General features: G+C 34.7%; 1 long non-coding RNA gene across 1 annotated transcript; it reads left to right on the top strand.

Moving 5' to 3' along the window:
- Positions 1-16,177: 16,177 nt before the first annotated feature.
- LOC141646231 (uncharacterized) lies at positions 16,178-16,640 on the top strand. Its single transcript, XR_012545446.1, has 3 exons — positions 16,178-16,260; positions 16,345-16,410; positions 16,557-16,640. It is a non-coding gene; the product is annotated as an uncharacterized LOC141646231 (long non-coding RNA).
- Positions 16,641-21,521: the final 4,881 nt, after the last annotated feature.

A 21,521-nucleotide genomic window follows, 5' to 3' on the forward strand; every position in this document is an offset into this window, starting at 1 on the left:
AGGCAAAAGATTGGAGTTTATCTTCTTGTTGATTTCAAGGAATCTCCTTATCAGATCTAATGACTACTCCACGTAAGTACTCATCTGTAATTATAACTGCAATCAAGATCCTCTAAATTTATGTTTACAGAGGGAGCCAATTACTAAATGACAAGTGGAACAAATTGAGTGTAAATGATCAAATTGCTCATCAAGTTCTTTCTTAAAATAGAAAGGACAACAAATGATTGAGACACCCCAATATAAAAAAAGACAACAAGTGACCGGAACAGAGGAAATAGTTGATAAAGAAACTTTGACATTAGTATTGGAAAATGTTTGGTTTATTTATCGAAAGCTACAAGAGAACAAGAAATAAATTTTGGAAGGGGGAACTTATTATCAATTTATCATACAGATTCCCGATGAATTCTAAGATAAAACTTTCTCCTACAATAAAATTACTATTAAGTCATGTCAACAATTAAATTAAATAAATTTTAAAGTAAAACTTCCTCATACATACAATGAGACCACTTATTATGGGAAAGGGAAATGAGATAGCGACACTGGGTGTTACTCAAGTTGAGCGACATCCGGGGTAAAATAGTAAATTGTCTAGATATTTTCATTTCCCTCTTCCAAATTTTAAATTTCAAACTATTTAACTATAAAGGGTAGTTTAGGAACTATAGATTTTATAATTAATTGATTATAATAATAAAATGATAATAGCAAAGTTGGTTGTCTATCAACGTCATTTACTTAGGCACTTTTATAGGCATATTCAACAAACTAAAATCATTAAGGAAGCATGTTCATGCGTTTAATTTAGGATTATTTAACATGAATACTCTGAACTATTGGTGGTTTTCTCAAAATACTCCGCACTTCAATTTAACTCACAACATACCGTACAATTACCCCCATCTTCTCGTATTGTACTTGGCTCATTTTTAACCTGTAAAATCAGGTCAAATAGTCATGTGGGTGACGGTGGATCCCACTACCATCACTACATACCACAACCACTGCCTTCTTCTTCTTCTTCTCCATTCACACCATAACAACCGCATAAACCACCTCCTAGCTATGCACTACCACCATCACTACACGTCTACACCCTTACTTTAACGCACCACCCACGCTACACTTAACCACCAACTGCCCCATTCCCGCATGTTTCTCCACCAACTACACCATTCACGCCATGTTTCTCCACCACCATGGCCACCCATAAACACTACTTCCAATTAAACCCTAAATACTCATTCACATCATGTATCTCCACCACCATTCACACAACCAACACCACATCGAGCCATATCGTCGCCTCCTTTTCTCCATTGCCTCACTTTTCTTTCTCGTCTATAAACCAAATGTAACAGCCTGTCCTTTCTTTTGTCGTCGACTACCACAACTCCGGCCTCGTGTGTCTCACCTCTTCACTTTCGTCATCGTCGTCCTTCCCTCCTCCTACAATCAAGTAAACCCTAGATCCCCAAATTAATTTGAGGTAATGTTAATTTGGGTTTTTGGGGGGTTGTGGGATGCCGTTATGGTGGTCAGCGGAGGTATGGATGTGCCGGAGGTCATTAATTAAATTAGGATAGGTGGTTATGGTGGAGGTTGTTGTGTTGGTTATGTGGTTATAGATAAGGGTTAGGTGGGTTATGAGAAAAGACAAGGGAAATGTGACCGGCTAAAGCGGTAGACGGTCACTAAGTGTATTATGAGAAGAGGGAGGTAGTTTTTTTTTTGGTGAAGGGTAAGTATATATAAATCAAAAAATAGAGGTATACAATGTTTGATCAACTTATACAACCAACAACCATCTACACAGAGAACAACAACAAAACCTATCAGACAATGACAAAGCTAAGAAATAGAAGAGATCCATTGTTGATCATGAGGTTTGAGTAGTCTCTTATTCCTAGCTTTCCAGCGTTCCTTAACTTCCTTCTAAACATGTTGAACAAGTACATTGGGATGAATAACCTGTTGAAGAATCCTTGCTTTGTTCCTAGCAGAACAAACAGCGTAAATGAGACCAACATAGCATGCACCTGCAATTAGCTTCTGCAAAACACTTAAACGTGTTCTGGCAGAAAACCACCTGACCATATCATGCTCAGGAAAACAGATTCGAAGCTTCAGTTTCAGTAAATCCAAGCATCTCTTAGTGAAGTCACACCCATTGAAAAGATGGTCATGTGTCTCAGGTTCCTTTTCACATAAACAGCAGAGGACATCCTGACACACCCCCATTTGAACTAGTCTTTCTCTGGTGAGGAGACGTTTGTGCAAGCTTGCCCAGTAGATAAAGGAGGTTCTAGGTACATTGAGTGGGTTCCAGCAAATGAATCTCCAAGGGACCTTAGTCCTAGAGCCTTGAAGCCATTGGTAGCCTGAAGCAATGGTGTAAGATGAAGGCCTATGTTGCCACACATGATCACAGTAACCAGATTTGACCAAGTCCTTAACCTGAACTATTTTCTTCCATGACCAAATGCAGTCCAGAGGAGCTTTATATTCAGCCCAGGCACAACCTTTCATATAAACGTGATTAACCCATTTAACCCACAAATGATCTTGCTTTGTGGCTAACCAGCTGGTATACCTTCCCAAAAGAGCTTTGTTCCAAAGTTTAGCATTCAGAATACCCAATCCCCCTTCCTCTTTAGGAGTACAACATTTCTCCCAAGCTACATTTGGGGCTCTAAGGTAAGAATCTTTACCCCCCCATAAGAAGTTTCTACAAATAGCCTCCACTTTACTCATAATGCCAGATGGAAGGAGGAAAATTGAAGCCCAATAAGAGTGCATAGTAGATAAGACAGACTTCACAAGAGTCAATCTGCCTGCATAGGAAAGTTGCCTTGCACCTAAGGATCTGATACGTGCCACAATCCTTTCTATCAGCTTGCCCCCTTCAAACTTAGCAAGTTTTTTGGATGAGATGGGCACTCCAAGATACTTGAAAGGAAGGGAACCCACTTTAAACCCAGATATACTGATGATGTCTTCTATAATGTCTCCTTTAACACCATTAAAGTAGATATTGGTCTTATCTTTGTTAAGATGTAGACCAGAGGCAGAGGAAAAGGTAGAAAAGCCCCTTAAGAGCCATATAATAGAAGAAGCACTGCCCTTACAAAACATTATGAGATCATCCGCAAATAAAAGATGATTGAGTTTAATCTTTCCACACATGGGATGATATCTAAAATCTTCCTGCTGAGCTACCACATTGAGGATTCTAGATAAATATTCCATACAGAGAGTAAACAAGAGGGGGGACAGGGGGTCCCCTTGCCTTAAACCTCTTTTACCATGAAAAAAACCAAAGGATTGACCATTAATATTGAGGGTGTAAGAGGGAGTGGAGACACAAACCATGATAAGATGGATAAAATCAGGAGGAAATTTAAGGTAAGTTAACATTTGATGGATGAAGTCCCACTCAACAGTATCATAAGCCTTCCTTAGATCAATTTTAATCAGGCACCTAGGAGATGCAGCCTTCCTGTTGTAGAGTCTAACAAGGTCTTGGCAGATTAAGACATTGTCCACAATATTCCTCCCTGTGATAAACCCCCTTGACTCCTATCAACAATATGGGGAAGCACCTCACTCAATCTAGCACACAAAATTTTAGCTATGCACTTGTAAAGAGTATTATAGCAGGCAATAGGTCTGTACTCCAGTACACTAATATGGTTCTTAGTTTTTGGGATGAGAGTCAAAGTTGTGGTGTTTACCTGTTTCAAAAGATTACCAGTTGACAAAAAATCCATAATAGCTCCAGTAACATCCTTGCCTATAATGTCCCAGGAATCCTTGTAAAATTGGCTAGTGAATCCATCTGGACCTGGGGATTTAGAAGCAGGAATAGAAAACATGGTAATCTTGATCTCATCAGGGGTGACAGGCTTATGAAGGAGAGCATTAAGTTGATCATTAATCACAGGGCCAGTTCTGACAGTAGCTTTGTGAACAGGAAGAGTAACACCATTAGAACCTAACAAATGATTATAGTAGGCTAGGAAAGCATGTTCAATACCATTAGGATCAGTATGCAGGATAGCATCTTTATCTTGAATTTGAAGGATTTTGTTTTGAACTTGTCTAGCTCTAATTTGGTTGTGAAAAAATCTGGTATTTTCATCCCCTTCACTAACCCAATCCACTTTAGATTTCTGGCTAAGAAAGCTAAAATGAGCTTTAGCAAGTGATCTATAAGCATCTGCAGCACCAGATTCTGCCTCCATGAGCATAGTGTTTCCAGGATCTTTTTGCAACTGAACTTGTAGGTCATCAAGCTGAAGCTTAGCGATCCCCACAGCTTTTTCAATATCAGAGTATCTGTTCCTGTTGAGCTCTTTCAAAGGCTTTTTCAGACTTCTTGATTTGGATACAACTTGAAACATCCATGAGCCAGTGACTTTCTTATGCCAGTGGTGCTGAATGATATCTTTAAAATGTGGATCAGATCCCCACATATTAAAATATCTAAAATGAGGTCGTTTTTTTCTAACCACTCTCCTATAACAGATACAAGGGTTATGGTCAAACAAACCTTCAGGCAAGAAGAAACCATAAGCATCAGGATATAATTGTAACCAATCCTCATTAATCATAAATCTGTCTAAACGAGAGAAAACCCTAGATGCAGGCTCTTGTTTATTGTTCCAAGTAAAATAGGCACCTTGAGCCTTGATATCCATAATCTCACATAAGTTTACACAGTCCTTGAAACCAATAATTTCATTCCAATGAACATGCCTGCCTATTCTTTCATTAAAGTCCAACAAATTATTGAAATCACCACATACACACCAAGGGCCATTCCAATTATCCTTGATTCTTTTAAGATCTTCCCAAAGATTTAACCTCTCCTCCTCCTCATTAGAACCACAAACCACAGTAAACATAAATTTATCTCCAGAAGCAATCTCAGTAGCAATGGCAGAAATAAGTTGATCAGTCATTGTAGTAGTAGTAATAGAAAAAATTTGAGGAATCCAAATGAGCAAGATTCTGCCCCCAGGATGGAACTGAATATTGCTTACCCCACTCCAATGCTGGCCTAAGGTATTCAATACTCCAGAACAATCTTGAGTTTTTATTTTAGTCTCAACTAAGCCAAATAAGCCAATATTATTATTATAGAGAAACCTTCTTATTTCTAATTGCTTATTAAGCTTATTCATACCCCTCACATTCCAGCTACCTATATTATCCATTATTAATAAGAGGTTGCTTATCCAGTCTCCCATCCATTTTCTTAGTAGGGCTTGTAAGAGCTTCAGCATAAGTAGGAGATTTAGGTACTTCCTGAGATGTAGAAGGATGATGCTCCTGTCTTACCATTTGAGTGACCACAGTGACAGGAGATAAAGAAGCAGAGGCAGGAACCCTAGAGTGCACAGCAGTTACAGGAGCTTCAGTATTAGCAGCTACAGGGACATTAGATTTCACCAAAGTAGCAGAAACTTCAGCACCAGCATCTGCAGGAACACTAGGTTGCACAACAGCTGGCTTAACTACTGGTCTCCAAACTTGTTTCTGTTTGGGAGGGATCCTTGGTTCTTGTTTCTTCTTACAGGCCACCTGATCATGTCCTATCCCCTTACATAAAGAGCAAATGACTGGCTTCCATTCATATTCAATAGGAACACAATGTTCTACTCCTTTCTCATCTTTGAAAAAGATTCTCTCAGGAAATGATTGTCCCACTTCAACCTCAACCATTATTCTGGCATACCCTAACCTAGTTTTGTCAATAGTAGCTTCATCACACCTCTTGAATTTGCCAATCAAGGAGGCTAAGTTTGCCAGGCTAGAGGCACTCCAAAATTTGAGACCCAATCCACATAACCTAATTCAAATAGGGACAAATTTAACTCTTTCCTTAGCCATGCTACAGTTCTCAGACCAGGGTTTGACAATAAGTGGTTTATTATCAAACACGGGGAAACCTTGTTGGAGTACCAGGTTCCTACATTCCATGGTAGGGAAATGCACCAAAAACGCACCATTGGGTAAGAAGAAGGAGAGTTTACCATATTTATATTGCCCCCAAATTCGATTAACAAACCCCGACAACAACTCCCATGGAGGGTTCCCCCCTAAAACATAGCATACCACTGCTGTGGACCAATATTCCAATTCAGGTAGGACATCCTCAAGAAGCAATTGTAACATACCAGCATCAGATTTAGGCGAAGAAGAGGGGGAATGAGACTTACCCGAGACTTTCGTCCAACCTTCTTCGTCAGCCTCAATTTCCTCTTCAGAATCAGTATGAGCATCTTCAACAATAACACTGAGATTCAGAACTGGTATGCCCACTATTTCTCCAATAGACTTTGTTGTCTTAGCATCTGCAGTACCTGGAATCACAGGTTCAGATACCACAGGTTCATTATCCTTCGGAATATCATCAGCAGTACCAGTATCAGAAGTAATAGGCACGGTTACAGACGGCGAACTTGAAGATTCCATATCTAAGTTTAAATCAGAACAATTGCTAAAATAAAGTCTAGTTTTTGCTTTTGATTTCTTTGATTTACTCGGCTTTTTGGTGAATTTCCCCTTCGCCATTTGCAGAGAAGAGAAACCCTAAAAACCCAGAAAACCTAGAGAGAAAGAAGAGCTTTCTCTCTCCATGTTTTTCAAGAGGGAGGTAGTTGTATGGTATATTGTGAGTTAAATTGAAGTTCGGAGTATTTTGAGAAGACCACCAATAGTTCAGAGTATTCTTGTTAAATATTCCTTTAATTTAGCCATGAATTATGAAACAATCGTGAATGTTGCCAAGAATTTCACATGAAAACAATGCAAAATGTTAAACGATTTGATTTGGTCATGCAACATTGAATTAATAAAGGATGATGCCTATAATTTCAAATGAAAACAATAAAAAAACACTTGCAATTGAAAATAAGATTAACAACTTGATCAGGTCAATTTTATAGCAAAATTAAGATATATAATCTACAGGAGTCCATGCCATGACAATAAACAAGTTATTCGAGTTGTATTTGAATCGATTTATTTCAATATTTTATTTAGTTAATCCCTTATAAAATCGTTAGAACTTTATTACTCCGTATAACATGAGATCGACCAATATGCTATAAATCCATCTGATGAACCATTTAAACCACAAACTCATGCATTAGCTACTAATTTTGATTCTCATAATCGTCAACCTCATTAAATTATAATCACAATACCATTTCATGTATGAATTATAAATACTAAATATTACATAGAACATATTTGATCGGGATCGTATCCTTTAGATTTACATTTGTTATGCTTTTTTTTTCTTTTTCAGTAGTTAAAAGTAATTTTATCTTTACGAAGAAGATGAAGTCATAATAATGTATATGAACAGATTGATATATATTTTTTCTTTTTGAATTTATCAATAGTGAATTGATGAAATAACGTTTTTAGCCATAAAGATTTGGCGCAAAATTGTAAACTAACAAATTATTTTCTAATTTTTCTTTTTTATTTAATTAGGGTGTTACTGAGGTCAGTACCACCGGGTGGCGCCCTATCACTTCCCTATGGGAAAAGGCTACACATACACAATGTGTATGAAAAAACCTTACACAATCAATGATATCGCGACACGTGACAAATTTGAGTTAAGTTCAAGTGGTTAATTAAGGGTTAGATTAGTAATTTAATATATGTAGTTAAGTTGTTAACATGACTAGTTAACAGGTTGGCTGTCGGTCAACGGTGGTCAATAGCCACCAGTGGTCAACGACGACCAACCTTTAAGTCAAAGGTCAAAAATGTTGTTGATGAGGCTTGAACCCAGGATGTCTTGGTTAATGTGCATTTGCTATTACCACTGTGACAGATCCATCTTTTTGGAGGTTTGACTTGATAATAAATCTAATTTATAAAACAAAGAAATGAAAAAATTCCATAAACTAAATAAATGTATTTAACAATTTAACTACATATGCTAAATTACTAACCTACCCTTAAACTAACTAATGAAAGTTAACTATAATTTGCCACGTGTCACGATATCATTGGTTGTGTATGGAAAAACACATACACAATGTGTATGTGTAGCATCTTCCCTTATTATGCTATGTCAACAATCAAATTTTAAATTTTTACCTTGCCAATCTAATTTATTTATTATGCCACGCCCCCCCCCTCCTCTTATAAAGCGGTATAAAAGATTCTACCATCAATTATACAATAGCATTGCACATTCAACCTACATCTAATTGAATTTATGTATTTTTCCTGAGCTTTTTTAAATTTTATTTTTTGTATGTTTAAATGGATGATTTCAGAAACTTTAGAATATAGCTCATGATCCTTATAATAGAACTCGTAAACTATATTATAAAGCTCGAATTCTATGCCTGATTTGAGCGCGTTGTTGTACACTCAAGCAAACAAACATTTATAAACTCTCTACTAACTTGCATAGCAAGCAAGCGGAGGTCGATCCATTGGACACTGAATTCCAAGTTCTTAGGTCTATCTATTCTTGTAGTGCGGTTGTCACAATTGTTTTGGGTTTGGTCTGGTCTAAACTAAATAACATGAGAGTAAAACAACAAAGCAAAGATTGGTTAAATCAATAAAGGGAAAGACTAGGAAGTATGGGTTCTCATGGGTGACTAGGGTAAGTAAAGTAAGTAGTAAGTTGGGTCTCATGTTGAAGTACTCTTACTTAGGCAAGTGAGTTGAGTCTTTTGGTCTAACAATCCCACCATAGACCACGAGCTAACTCCCTGCGTACACAAGGTCGGACTACTAACACTATGCAAGTTCTAACACAATTCAAGGCTCTCGATCTTATTGGTGTATATAAACAAGTGAAGAATCATACAAATTGTCAAACAAGCATTTATTCAAACATGTAGAGTGCATAAGTTAGAATTGAGAAAAATAATCAACAATTGAACCAACAAACAAGGATTAACCCTAATCTTCCCCATAATCCCCCAGGCCACTAATCCTATGCTAGTAAGGTCAGTCCTCACTAATATCATGACAAATATACTAACAACAACGATAATCAAATAATCTAAACTAGTCATGGTGAATAAAGTAAGTAATAATAAAGGATTAAAGAAAAAACAAGAGATATACTAACAAAGTAAGCAAATAAGTAACGTTTTCTTATTATAAGTATTATTATATACTGTCAATGACACCCCCTTTACTACTAAGAGAATAAAAACTCTCTTAATTTTCCTTCTAAAAGGCATCTACCTAAAAAAGGAAATAAGTAACGTTTTCTTTTATTAAATTATTATATTTTCAATGAATAAATTCTTCTAATTATACTCTAATCTATAATCATTAATTAAATTCATAATTATGAGTTTTTCATTGAAATAAAATAAAATTGGTATTAAACTATAAACTATAAGTTAAATTTTTCAGTAATATAATAACCCTAATAATTATTACTCTAGAGAATAATTTGATACATACTTACTATTAACTTCGTGAAAAAAAAAAACAAATTCATAAAAAAAATAACAACTTAACTTAATTCTCTTTGATTACTTTTCCATTTCAATTTTTTGTTTCATATCAAAATAAAATGGAGTTAAATCTTAAATCTTATTATATATATATATATATATATATATATATATATATATATATATATATATATATATATATATATATATATATATATATATATATATATATATATATATATATATATATATATATATATATAGCAAAGCTCTCCTAAGTCCATCATATGCCTTTGAGTCCATGAGTCCTTTTCACAACCCTTGGATCATGCATGGTGGAAGGTTGAGATTGAAAGGAAGAAATACACTTAACACTAATTAATTCACTTCTCTCTCTAGTTTTAGTAATACATTCACTAATTTATTATCATACACAATTAACACAACCTTTTGTCTTATACTTCAAAGTTTATGAAAATTTTGTTAACATTTTTCCTGTTTCGATTTTATTTCGTTTTTTTTTTCGAGACAAGTTTTCAACATTTTAGGATTTTACGAGTGTAATTCTAACAGCAAAAAGTGTAATTTTAAGGAATGTTTACGAGAATTTTGCGTTTTACAAGTTTTTGACGAATAATATTTTGAATTTTTGTAATTTTATCACAAGTTATTGTAATTTTAGCATTTTACGAGTGTTATTTTAACGACAAAAAGTGTTATTTTAGTCCAGGTAAGTGTAATTTTAGTCCAATGAGATTGTTATTTTAGTCCAGGATAATGTAATTTTAGTCTAGAAAAGTGTAATTCCAGTCCACTGAGAATGTAATTTTAGTCCATTGAGAGTGTAACATTAGTCCAGGTAAGTGTAATTTCAGTCCAATGAGATTGTTATTTTAGTCTAGAAAAGTGTAATTTTAGTCCAGAAAAGTATAATTTCAGTCCACTGAGGATGTAATTTTAGTCCATTGAGAGTGTAACATTAGTCCAATGAGAATATAACCATGTCCATTAGAAGTAAGTGTAATTCTAGAAGAAAAAGTGTAATTTCAGCTGAAAAAAGAGTTATTCTAGCAGAAAAAGTGAAATTCTAGCAGAAAAAGTGTAATTTTAACGGAAAAAAGAGTGATTCTATCAAAAAAACGAGTAATTCTAGCAGGAAAAAAGAGTAATTTTAGCAGAAAAAAGAGTAATTTTAGCAGGAAAAAGAGTAATTCTAGCAGGAAAAAGAGTAATTCTAGCAGAAAAAGACTAATTCTAGCCGCAAAAAAGTGTAATTCTAGCAGAAATAGTGTAATTGTAGCAAAAAAAGTGTAATTGTAGCAAAAAAAAAAAAGTAATTGTAATTCTAGGAGAAAAAAGTGTAATTCTAAGATGAAAAAAAGTGTAATTCTAACAGAAAAAAGAGTAATTTTAGCAGAAAAAAGAGTAATTCTAGGAGAAAAAAATGCACATCTAAGAATAAAATGTAACTTTAACAGAAAAAAGTGTAATTTTAATGGAGAAAAGTGTAACTTTAATAAGTGTAACTTTAATAGAGAAAAATGTAATTTTAATAGTGAAAAGTCTAGGTTTAACTTTTTAAAACTAGATCTAACTTTTTCATTTGTTTTTTTTTTTTTAAAAAAAAAATCAAATCTCCACCAACACATTTTTTCTCAAAAAAAATTATATTATGTGAGATCTAAAATTTTAAAAAATCAAATTTTTTTTTCAAAAACTTACATCCAAAAAATTACAAAAAGAGATCTGAAAAATATACAACATAATAAGACGAATTTATAACAAGATACTTGACAAAATAATATATATATATATATATATATATATATATATATATATATATATATATATATATATAAATTTAGATTTGACATGAGACTCCCAAAACCCATAAAAAAATAGAGATCTAAAAAGGAGACTCCCAACACCAAACAAATAAAAACTAAATCTAAAACAAAAAACACAATTTATTTTCAAAAACATAGATCTAAAATTTAAAGAATAATAAGGAGTTCTAAAACTAAAACTTCAAAAAAAAACAAAAAAAAAAGTGAAAAACAAAACAAAACACCAAAAAAAAAAACGGAAACACACAAAAAAAAGGAAATGAAAAACAAAACACAACAAACACCATCATCGACATCTACAGTTCGAAAAAAACACAATAATTCGAAAAAAAAAAAAGTGAAAACCGGATCTGGAAAACGCGAATGAAGGTGGAGACGAGGATGGTAGGGTGGTTGCGTTGGTGGAGGGAAACGCGTCGTGAAGGAGGGAGGCAGTGGTGGCGCGCGTCAGTGGTGGCGCTGAGGCAAGGGGCGGCGGGAAGGGCCGGTGGGTGGGTTATTGGCGGCGGGAAGGGAAACAGTGGCAGCGGGGTGGGAGGTGGTGGTAGCCGGTGGGTTGGGTTGGAGAGAAAAGGGGGGATAATTTTTTGATTTTTTTGTTTTTGAATTTTTTTGGTTTTTGAGAGATGAGAGGTTTTTGAGAGAAAATATGAGGGAAATTGTGTGGATGAGAGATAAGTAGGTGGGAGGAAAATGTATATATATTGAATTAGTGATTAATTAGAATTAATTAGTATGGGTAGTGAGAGAGTGGTTTAATTAGCTTTAATCTCCTTTTTTCTTGTGTAAATCTCAGCCTTCCTTTTCCCTCATCCAATGGCTCTAAGGAGAACTTATGGACTCACATGTAAGAGGTGGACTCATATGATCCTAATACTATATATATATATATATATATATATATATATTTGGGATCGTATGAGAACCATGAATATAATGAGAACTGTGAGAACCACTCATAGGCCTTAGATCTAGACGAATTGGATGGATGAATAAACTCATCTAACCCATCAGACATACGCACCCCCAACCCCTGTATCTCAAAATCATTTTTACAATTTTCTTTTCTTACTCATCTCTCTTTCTCTTCGCACATCACAGTATCAATCAAACTCAAAACTAATTCTTCATCTCCCTTCGATTATCAAGATGTCCCATGACGATCAACCACCATTGCTATGATTTTGAGAACATTACTCGGCCTTCTTCAAGCTTGTTTTCTTCTTCGTTATCGCTAATTTCATCTACAGTTCTCTTCATTTAGGTAATTTCTCAATTTCCCCCTTTTCATTCTTTTTCCTCAATTCTCATAATTTTCATGCTTTAAATTAGTTCGTTAATTAGGTTTTGCATTCCTGATTTGTTCTGCTTTTTCCTGTTTAGTAAACCTATAACTCGTTCACATGTTGATTAGTAAACCTATTAATCGATTCAGTTTAGTATGTAGTTAACCATTGATCTATGTTTTTGGCCCTTTGATCATCATATTTTCGACGTTCTCACATTCGCTTATTAAATTAGGGTTGAACTCATTCATCATTGTTCACACAACAAGTATTATCGCTCCTCTAATTCGCTTCAACCGCCAGTACTGAGATTCATTCCGGCAAAATCAGGTAATATACTGACTTGTTTTGTTATTTCTGGTTAAGTTTATAGTATGTTAATGCCTTAATGGGATATGATTTTAGTTGAATTGGTTGGTCTCTCATTTTATATTATTATTATTATAATGACACGTCTTTCCACATACTACTTGACTAAGGCTTAGTTATTCTTCTTTTTCATCCTCTTTTAGAACTCAGCTATGGATTCCAATATCGGGTCTTCACTAAATGGACTCGGGGACAGTGTGATAAATCCCCTGTGGGATCAAACAGGAAACGCGTGGGAAAGTTTAATTACGGAGCTATCTAATTCATCCGAACAAGAGCAAGTGGTAGTTGCAGTAGGACATCCAATTCTGCACATTGCTTTAATGACACATTGCCTGAATTTGAGCGAAGATTGGTTGGGATCTTTCCATCTGGATGAAGGTAGTATAAGCGTCATCGATTTCCCTGATGGACCGACTGGAAAAGGTATCATTAGATGCATAAATTTATCCTCTTTTAGTATAAGCGTCATCTTAATATGAAAATAGCTCTTTCTGTAGAAAAACTACCTCTTGCCGTCTGCTTTGTTAATCAATGTTTTAATTTGTTGAAATTCCATGAACCCGCCTTTCCTCTGTCACTGTCCTGGGTTGTTTCATTTCCTTCATTGAAGTTATTTTAAATTTTACACACTAATATAAGGGTGTTACGAAATTCGAACTCTCTCTGAGCATTTAGAAGACTGAAAAATTCATAATATTTGAATATGTTGGTTACGGCCTTACACTTGCCATCACTCATCAGTCTATTCACTTTCTCGGTTCATAACGAAGGCTGATTTGATTTTCTGAGTTTATTTTGGTAAATTTTATCAATAATGCCAACTTTTCTCATCATGTTGAAAACTAGAATGCTGGTCATTTTTTAACCCCCCACCATTTCCGAACTGTTCAGTTGCATAATGATTAATGACTGTGTTGGGACCTCGAGTAGCCAAAATGGGTAACAGATGAAAGGGAGAGTCGGATATTCAGCACTACCATGAATAGTGTTTTTTTGCATCAAATTACAATCTAGTAGCAGGACTGCATCACTACATCCCTCAAGGACCAATCATATCATAATTTGATCGTGGAAAACATTAAACTAACAATCATTATGACGGTTCTTAGGATTTTTACTTTCAAGTTTTGACAACAAATGTTGAAGTTCAAATAGGAGTGTCGACAATTACAATAAATTATATTATAAACGTCTATTGAAGATTGGAATTTCTAACTCGACATCTATAACAAATGACAACAAAGGTTGTTTAGGATTTTTACTATGTGCATGAAATAAGGTATTATGTGCATGAAATAAGGTTCTATGTGCATTAAAAAGTTCTTCAGTAGCGTTAGTTGTTTATATTGTGATACTAATTACTGTTGGTTAAGGACATTAATTTATATGTGCATAAAATAAGGTTCTATGTGCATGAAATAAGGTTCTATATGCATTACAAAGTTCTTCAGTTGCATTAGTTGGTTATATTATGATACTAATTAGTGTTGGTTAAAGACAATATTTTATATGGGCATGAAATAAGATTATATGTGCATGAAAAAAGGTTCTATGTGCATTAAAAAGTTCTTCAGCTGCATCAGTTGGTTATAATATGATACTAATTACTGTTGGTTAAGGACGTTAATTTTTTATGGCATGAAATAAGGTTCTATGTGCATGAAATAAGGTTCTATGTACATGAAATAAGGGAAATGACCGTGGAGGAGATTTAATGTGTTTACCGGCCTTTTTTTGTAATTACAAGGCATTTTAGTGTATCTATTACATATCTTACTAATATGTGAGAAACATTTCGGGTACTTATGTCAGTTATTTCGTATTCGTTTTTGTTTAGCGTATTTTAAAGGCTATTAGCTCAATGGTAGAGCAATGTGCAAATTTTGCACAAAGGTATGGGTTCGAGTCCCATATAGCCTATTAAATTGCAAATCCAATGAGAGGAATGTGTCATGATGCAAGCAATACAGTACAATTATTTAGGAGGATATAATCATATTCGGAGAATGGCGCGTTGCACCTTGATTGGACTCAAGCGAGCAAAGAACAATGGCAATGATCGAGCTCGTGAAATAGCTTTTCAATTATCAGGAGTTCAATACAAGCATTTCAAAGACTAGCATATATACCAAAACTATTACCATACATGGCATACTTGAATTAAATGGGATTACCAGTTATACTATTTTTCATTCTTAAGAGTAAAAGAAAGATTTGGTATTTCATGGCCAATGTGGGAGTCGAACCCACATCTTGTGCATTGCACAATGCTCTCCGTTTGAGCTAATTGGCGATTATCGCTTCCACATTGTTCGGACATTTTGCTAGATTTGGCCTGCTGCAAATCGTTATACATTTATCTGCAGACTTGTGTCGTGTAACCCCGTTCTGAGATGAAAATACCTTCAATTTTATTCCTTCCGCTACCAATAGAAGAGTTATAGAATTTTTTTTTTTTCGCTTCCGTCGATTTGTGAGTAGATCATTAAGGTTGGTTTGATAAGTATTTTCCTAATCATGACATACTCTCTCAGAACAATACTACTGAAGTAAGTAACTTGATCTTCCGAAACAATGAGTTTGATGCAAAAACAATAGACAAAAGAAAAAAAATAGAAAAAAATAGAAAAAAATCGGAATGTCGTGGTTAACATGATCTGTTTTATTTTAATCATTTGATCAATTCTTTGAACTTTCCAAGAAAGTTTAATAATACTGTATTTTTGTAAACAGATAAGAGGATGACAAGCAACAAAGTTGACTAACTCAACATATCAGCAATTAGCAAATTTTGTGATGTGTATGAGTATGACAGCAGCAATTAGAAAATGAAATGAATTATTATTAAAATGAGATTAAGCCACATAGAAACTAAAGAGAGGTCCCGGAGCTTACTTGAACTGTTGAACATGACCTGTAACCAAGTTACCAGAGGTCACACCAATACCATGCTCGGGGACAACCATTCACCATTGACGACAACGGTCATTTATGATCAATCACTCATAATGCCAATATACCCTTAGTACATAAACCTAACATTGACACCTCCACAGTCCAACCAAGTCAGCAGAGCTCACACCATTATCATACCTAGCAATTGTCAACCATTCAGCATTACTCCTTCAATCAGGGGGCTTAGTCAACCAACCTACTCAATGACCGTCACCAATGACCACACCCACATGTCACAACCAAGTCATCAAATATAATCCAGAAGGTGGCCCTTGTTCGAGTGAGGGGGAGTGTACATCTCGCGATGATGATTCAACTATTCCGGGAACATTATTGGTTAGAGTTCAGAGCCTAAACTGTTTTTGAACAAAAATCTCTTTGTACAAATTTAATGACCAAATTTACCAAATGTATGAACAGATACCAGTTCAAACAGCACTGAGGAGATCATTTCCGCTCAATGGGACATATTTTCAAATGAATGAGGTAACGGATTTTAGGAGATTCGTATTTATAAAAATATTTGAGATAGTGTTGTATGTTAAAGCTTTTGCAGGGGTTTGAAAGAGAGCAAACTGTAATACGTAATGCGTAATTCGTTTTAAATCGATGTAAGAGATTTTTGGCAACAGGTTTTTGTAGATGATGAAACATGTAAACGTCCTGTGAGTGTTCCAACAAGTTGGATATGGAATTTAAAGAAGCGAACTTTGTATATGTGAAAAGTTGACGAATTAACAAATTCGAAACAATTGATGTAATTTATGAATTTCCCCAACCCTAATTTCAATTCAAACCCCCAATTATATGTGTACAAACTCGAATCAACAATTCATCAACACTAATTTGTTGACAAATTAACAAATTCGAAACACATAAAATCGAAATTAAGGGAAATTAGTAGAGAAATTAAACAAACCTCATTAAATTTTGATGTACAGTGACGTATAGTTCGATTTGCGCCTCAATTGAAGAAGGAAGCTGCAGATTTTTGAAGTTTGTTCTTCAATTAGGAAGCAGTTTGATGATGGGTATAGAGAGAGTAATTGGAGAGAAAAAGTAATTTGGTTAAATGATAGAGGGTCTGACGAAATTTGGTTAAATGACATTGGTAGGATCTCACGCATTCATTTGTTTAAGATCTAAGGGCTGTCAGTGGTTCTCACGGTTCTCATTATATTGGAGGTTCTCACTGGATCCTAACCCTATATATATATATATATATATATATATATATATATATAGGGGCGGGTTCGAGTCTGAATCGCGCCTTAACGTGTCTGAACCGTACGAACTAGCTTAATTAGGCAGTTTTTTTTTTTTTTTTTTTTTTTTTTTTTTTTTTTTTCAGATACACTTTATCTACTTACCATATACACCTCTTATTCAGATACATCTTATAACATATCTAGATACACTTTTTCTACACTACAATTCTAGATGCACTTTTACACTTTCTTAACACTATTTTTTTTTGAAGTTTTAAGACTAATTCCTAGATACATTTTATACTACTAGTTGTTGTACGGTGCGCTTCACGCACCGTACCCCAAGATAGTGTGACTCGCCTATTAGAAATAGTGTCGCTACATACATGTCGTATTGTTGTTTGTTGTACCGTAAAAGTTGGTTATTATGTTTGCTGCTTTAGTGACCTAAGTGACGTATATCGACATTGCTAATTATGATTATTTCATAGAAGTTCTTTGCTCTAGAGGCACATTACACAATTACTTCCGCAATTACTCTCGGTACTACAGAATTCCACTTGATCATTGTTCCTTAAAAATAGTCTACAGCCATTCACCAAAAATAGACCTAATTATCTAGAAATGATTTAAATCTCTTAGAGTCTCAATACATCCATTCACCAAAAATAGTCTTAATTACATCAAATCAACTAACATGTAGCATTGTGCTAAAAGGCAATTGAAATTGTTTGAGAAGATACAAATTTATCAGACCATAATTTCCCATTTTTTGCAACCTAATCACTTTTCTCAGCTATTACGCACAGGGAATCCCACGGTCTTCATCTTTTAAATATGCCCCATGTTTAGCCTGTCGCAATAAAATCTGAAAACAATAAATACAAACTCGTGTTTATTTTAAAGCAGAACTGTACATTTTAACCACAACAACTCAAGAGAATAATCTATTAGCTGGTTACTCAAAGCCACAAGCCCGCACTCTTACAAAGCAAAGTATAAAGCCATCTCATATCCATGGAAAGGCTTCTTCTTGGGTTCTATCCAAAACAGTAACACGATCCATCCTTCTAATGGATCGGAGTTTAATGGAGTATTCTTTCGGCAATCCTCTAACCTAAAATTAATGCTACTCTAGTTTAAAAAGGGAAAACAGCATCCGATATCCTCAATATACAAAGGGCAGCACCAATGACAATTCATGAATATAACTTACAAGATACAAAAGGACATACTACTTGGGGCATTTTTTCTTTGGCATAAGTTACCCACTGCCTCAATCGTACGGCCATCTAGAAACACATCATATTGTTAATTTGGAAATTAAAGAATAAAGATAAGTTATTTGATAACAATTAATTAGTGGGACGCGCAACGGGCATCAAAGTTCACTATAACTAAACCAAGTGTGAATGAGATCTTCCTTAGCAGTAATTAGGGAACAACATTTTCGACTCTAAACCAGTGAGTTTGCATATTCTTTCGAGCCGAACCTAAACCACATCATATCAAGGCTACCTAAATATTACCTCCAAAAAACGGCCATGAAAACATCCAAAACATAACTGTAACCAGTGGCAGACCCAGACTCTAAACGTCGGGGGTGCACATTTTAACAAAGCCGATAAAACTAATGTGGGTCAATCGGCCAAAATAGAATATACACAATGAAATTTTGTTTTGACCCAAAAAAAGTAAAGTTCAAAGTACCTTATACGCAAATGGACCCAAATAAGAAGGTAAACAATGATTGAGACACCCAAAATAGAATACGTAAACAATTGATTAGGACGAAGGGAGTAACATATATTTCACCATTTGATTACACCCAAAAAATCATGAAAATTCATTTGCCTTTGCTGATGGGTTTCTAAACAATTTCATACTGACATTAATCTAATATGAAACAAACTATTTCATCCGTCTCAATTATTTGTTTATCTTTTTTGTTCTTTGTAAGGGGTATATCAAGCAAGGTAAACAAATAATTGATACGGGGGAGTATATATAATTTATTTGAGATTTGTAAAACAATACAATTGCTAAATTCACAATTAGAATTCATATATAATTGGGATATGAGTTGGACTAACAAGAGTAACATTCACAACCGCTGTAAAAAAAGAAAAAAGAAAAATTAACATTCACACCATATATACTCAACAGAATCAAAATAAAATTATTGTACGCCAAATTCAACAAAACTTGAAATAAATAATGTGCAATACAAAATTGGATATGGTCATATGGATAATAGAATTTCGAGTCGTCTGAGCAGTCGAGAACCAAATAGGGGTAGTGGGGTAGTGGGGAAGTGGAAAAAGGGTATTGCGGGGTTTGAACATATCCCCTTTAACTAATTAACCACACTTTTATCCACTGAGCCAAGGTTGGTTTGGATATATTTATAACCAAAAAAAGTATACATATACTTTTTTTCAGGCTTTTTTTAAAATTAAAAAAGAACAGAAACCGAGGGTGCGCACATCCGGTCATCAATTAGCACACGTTAGGATAAATTCTTATTTCAATTCTCATTACATTATTATTTTAAAAGACCAACCACTTTAAGACTTCCTTTTCACATTCTAATCAGCCAAAGTTTAACCTACTATTTATCACATATCAAAGAACTTCATGAGATGGCACGAGAGGCGACTTATTGTATTTATTCATAAGCACACAACAATTCGGGAAAGAACGCAAATGATTGCATAAACTTTTTAAATCATTGATCTTACGGTTCTGCTGCAATTTAGTTATTCCTATTAAATAGTACAAATGGTACATTACTACTATTAGTTAGAGCTTGTAAGCAAGCGTAGCAAATTTGATCAGAGTTAAAAACTTTTCAGCCTGAAGATTGCCTAAAATGCTAAATAAAGATGATGTTCACTCTAATAAAAAGGTTGATTTGTGTCGATGCTCACGTTAACCTATAAAAGTATGACATATATCTCCCTCCTTCCCTCCATCCCTCGCCCTCGCTATCAATCATGAACATTAAGTAAAAACTTGATTGCGCCAACAAAAAGCACATTGAATAACAAATATGAGCAAAAGCGAATTCTAAGTCGAACTCAGCGTACAAATCCTAGCATACTTATAATCTGACTGAAGTTGAACCCGCCTCAATCTCAACATAATTCAAGTACCCATTACTGTACTTATCGAAAAAATGAAACAAACTCATAATCCTCACCTCGCTCTCCTCCTTAGTCTCCTGCATTGCCGAACAAACATGTTTCATTCATGTTCCATTGACAGTGGCCCTGTCTTCTTCACTGGATTACACCCACCACCTACAACGCCAATGCACCATACCGACATACCCTATAAAGAAATAAAAGGTGTTACTGTAAAACCTTCTTGAAGGCGCTTAAAATAGCTTGATAACTACTTTCAAAAGGGTAGCTGTGTAAAAGAATTGGCGCTTTTACAATAATATTATTGTAAACCCATCTGACACAATTAGTTGTGATAAAGAATAGGAACACTCATGCACATATCCCACACAGAATTTCATTTAAAATAACGTGATAAGTAAATCAAATACTAAACTTCAGCTGATTCAAACTCCAAAAAGATTTATTGGTAATAACATGTTGCATTGTTGCGCACAAGAACCTCCCAGCGACAAACCACCACTTTATAACACGGTTCAAACTACTAAAACAAATCCGAATTCACATTACCAAATTAAACTACCACAAAAAATCATTAGACGCTGGCAAATTGTTTTATTGTAAATTAGATCATTAGAGATTTGGCAAGTTAACAATCTAAGTCTAAAACGGGGATGGAGGTAGATATAAAATAAAGAAAAATCATCGAAAGTAAATAGTTTATGGCAAGCAAATCACCATGCTTGGAAGGACCATTAGGGTTTGATGCACCTGATCCAGATTTGTATTTGGATTATCTTCAAAACCCACGACCTGAAAAGGTAACACAATTTCCATTACATTAAACTGCTGTCGGCAATGTGCATAAGAAATACATTACACAACAGTAGATGAATGTCAAACTCACTCGTTGGAAGGACCATTAGGGTTTGATGAATCTGATCCAGGTTTGTATTTGGATTATCATCAAAACCCATTACCTGAAAAGGTCAAAAGGTAACACAATTTACATTAATTTGCTGTCTGCGATGGGCATAAGAAATACATCATACAACAGTAGATGAATGACAAACTCACCGGTTCCCCCTGTAACCATTTTTCCTTTTTTAATCGCTTAATTAGCTTAGCACGTTACACAATTTGCATTAATCGCTTGATTAGCTATCGCTGGGAACATAGGTAGCCAGGGTAAATGAGACACTGGTTCCCCCCTTTATCCATTTTAGCTTTTTTACTTGACCTTCCTTGCTAACTTCCACAGTAA

This window comes from Silene latifolia, chromosome 3 (genome assembly GCF_048544455.1).
Source record: "Silene latifolia isolate original U9 population chromosome 3, ASM4854445v1, whole genome shotgun sequence".
Taxonomy (NCBI): domain Eukaryota; kingdom Viridiplantae; phylum Streptophyta; class Magnoliopsida; order Caryophyllales; family Caryophyllaceae; genus Silene; species Silene latifolia.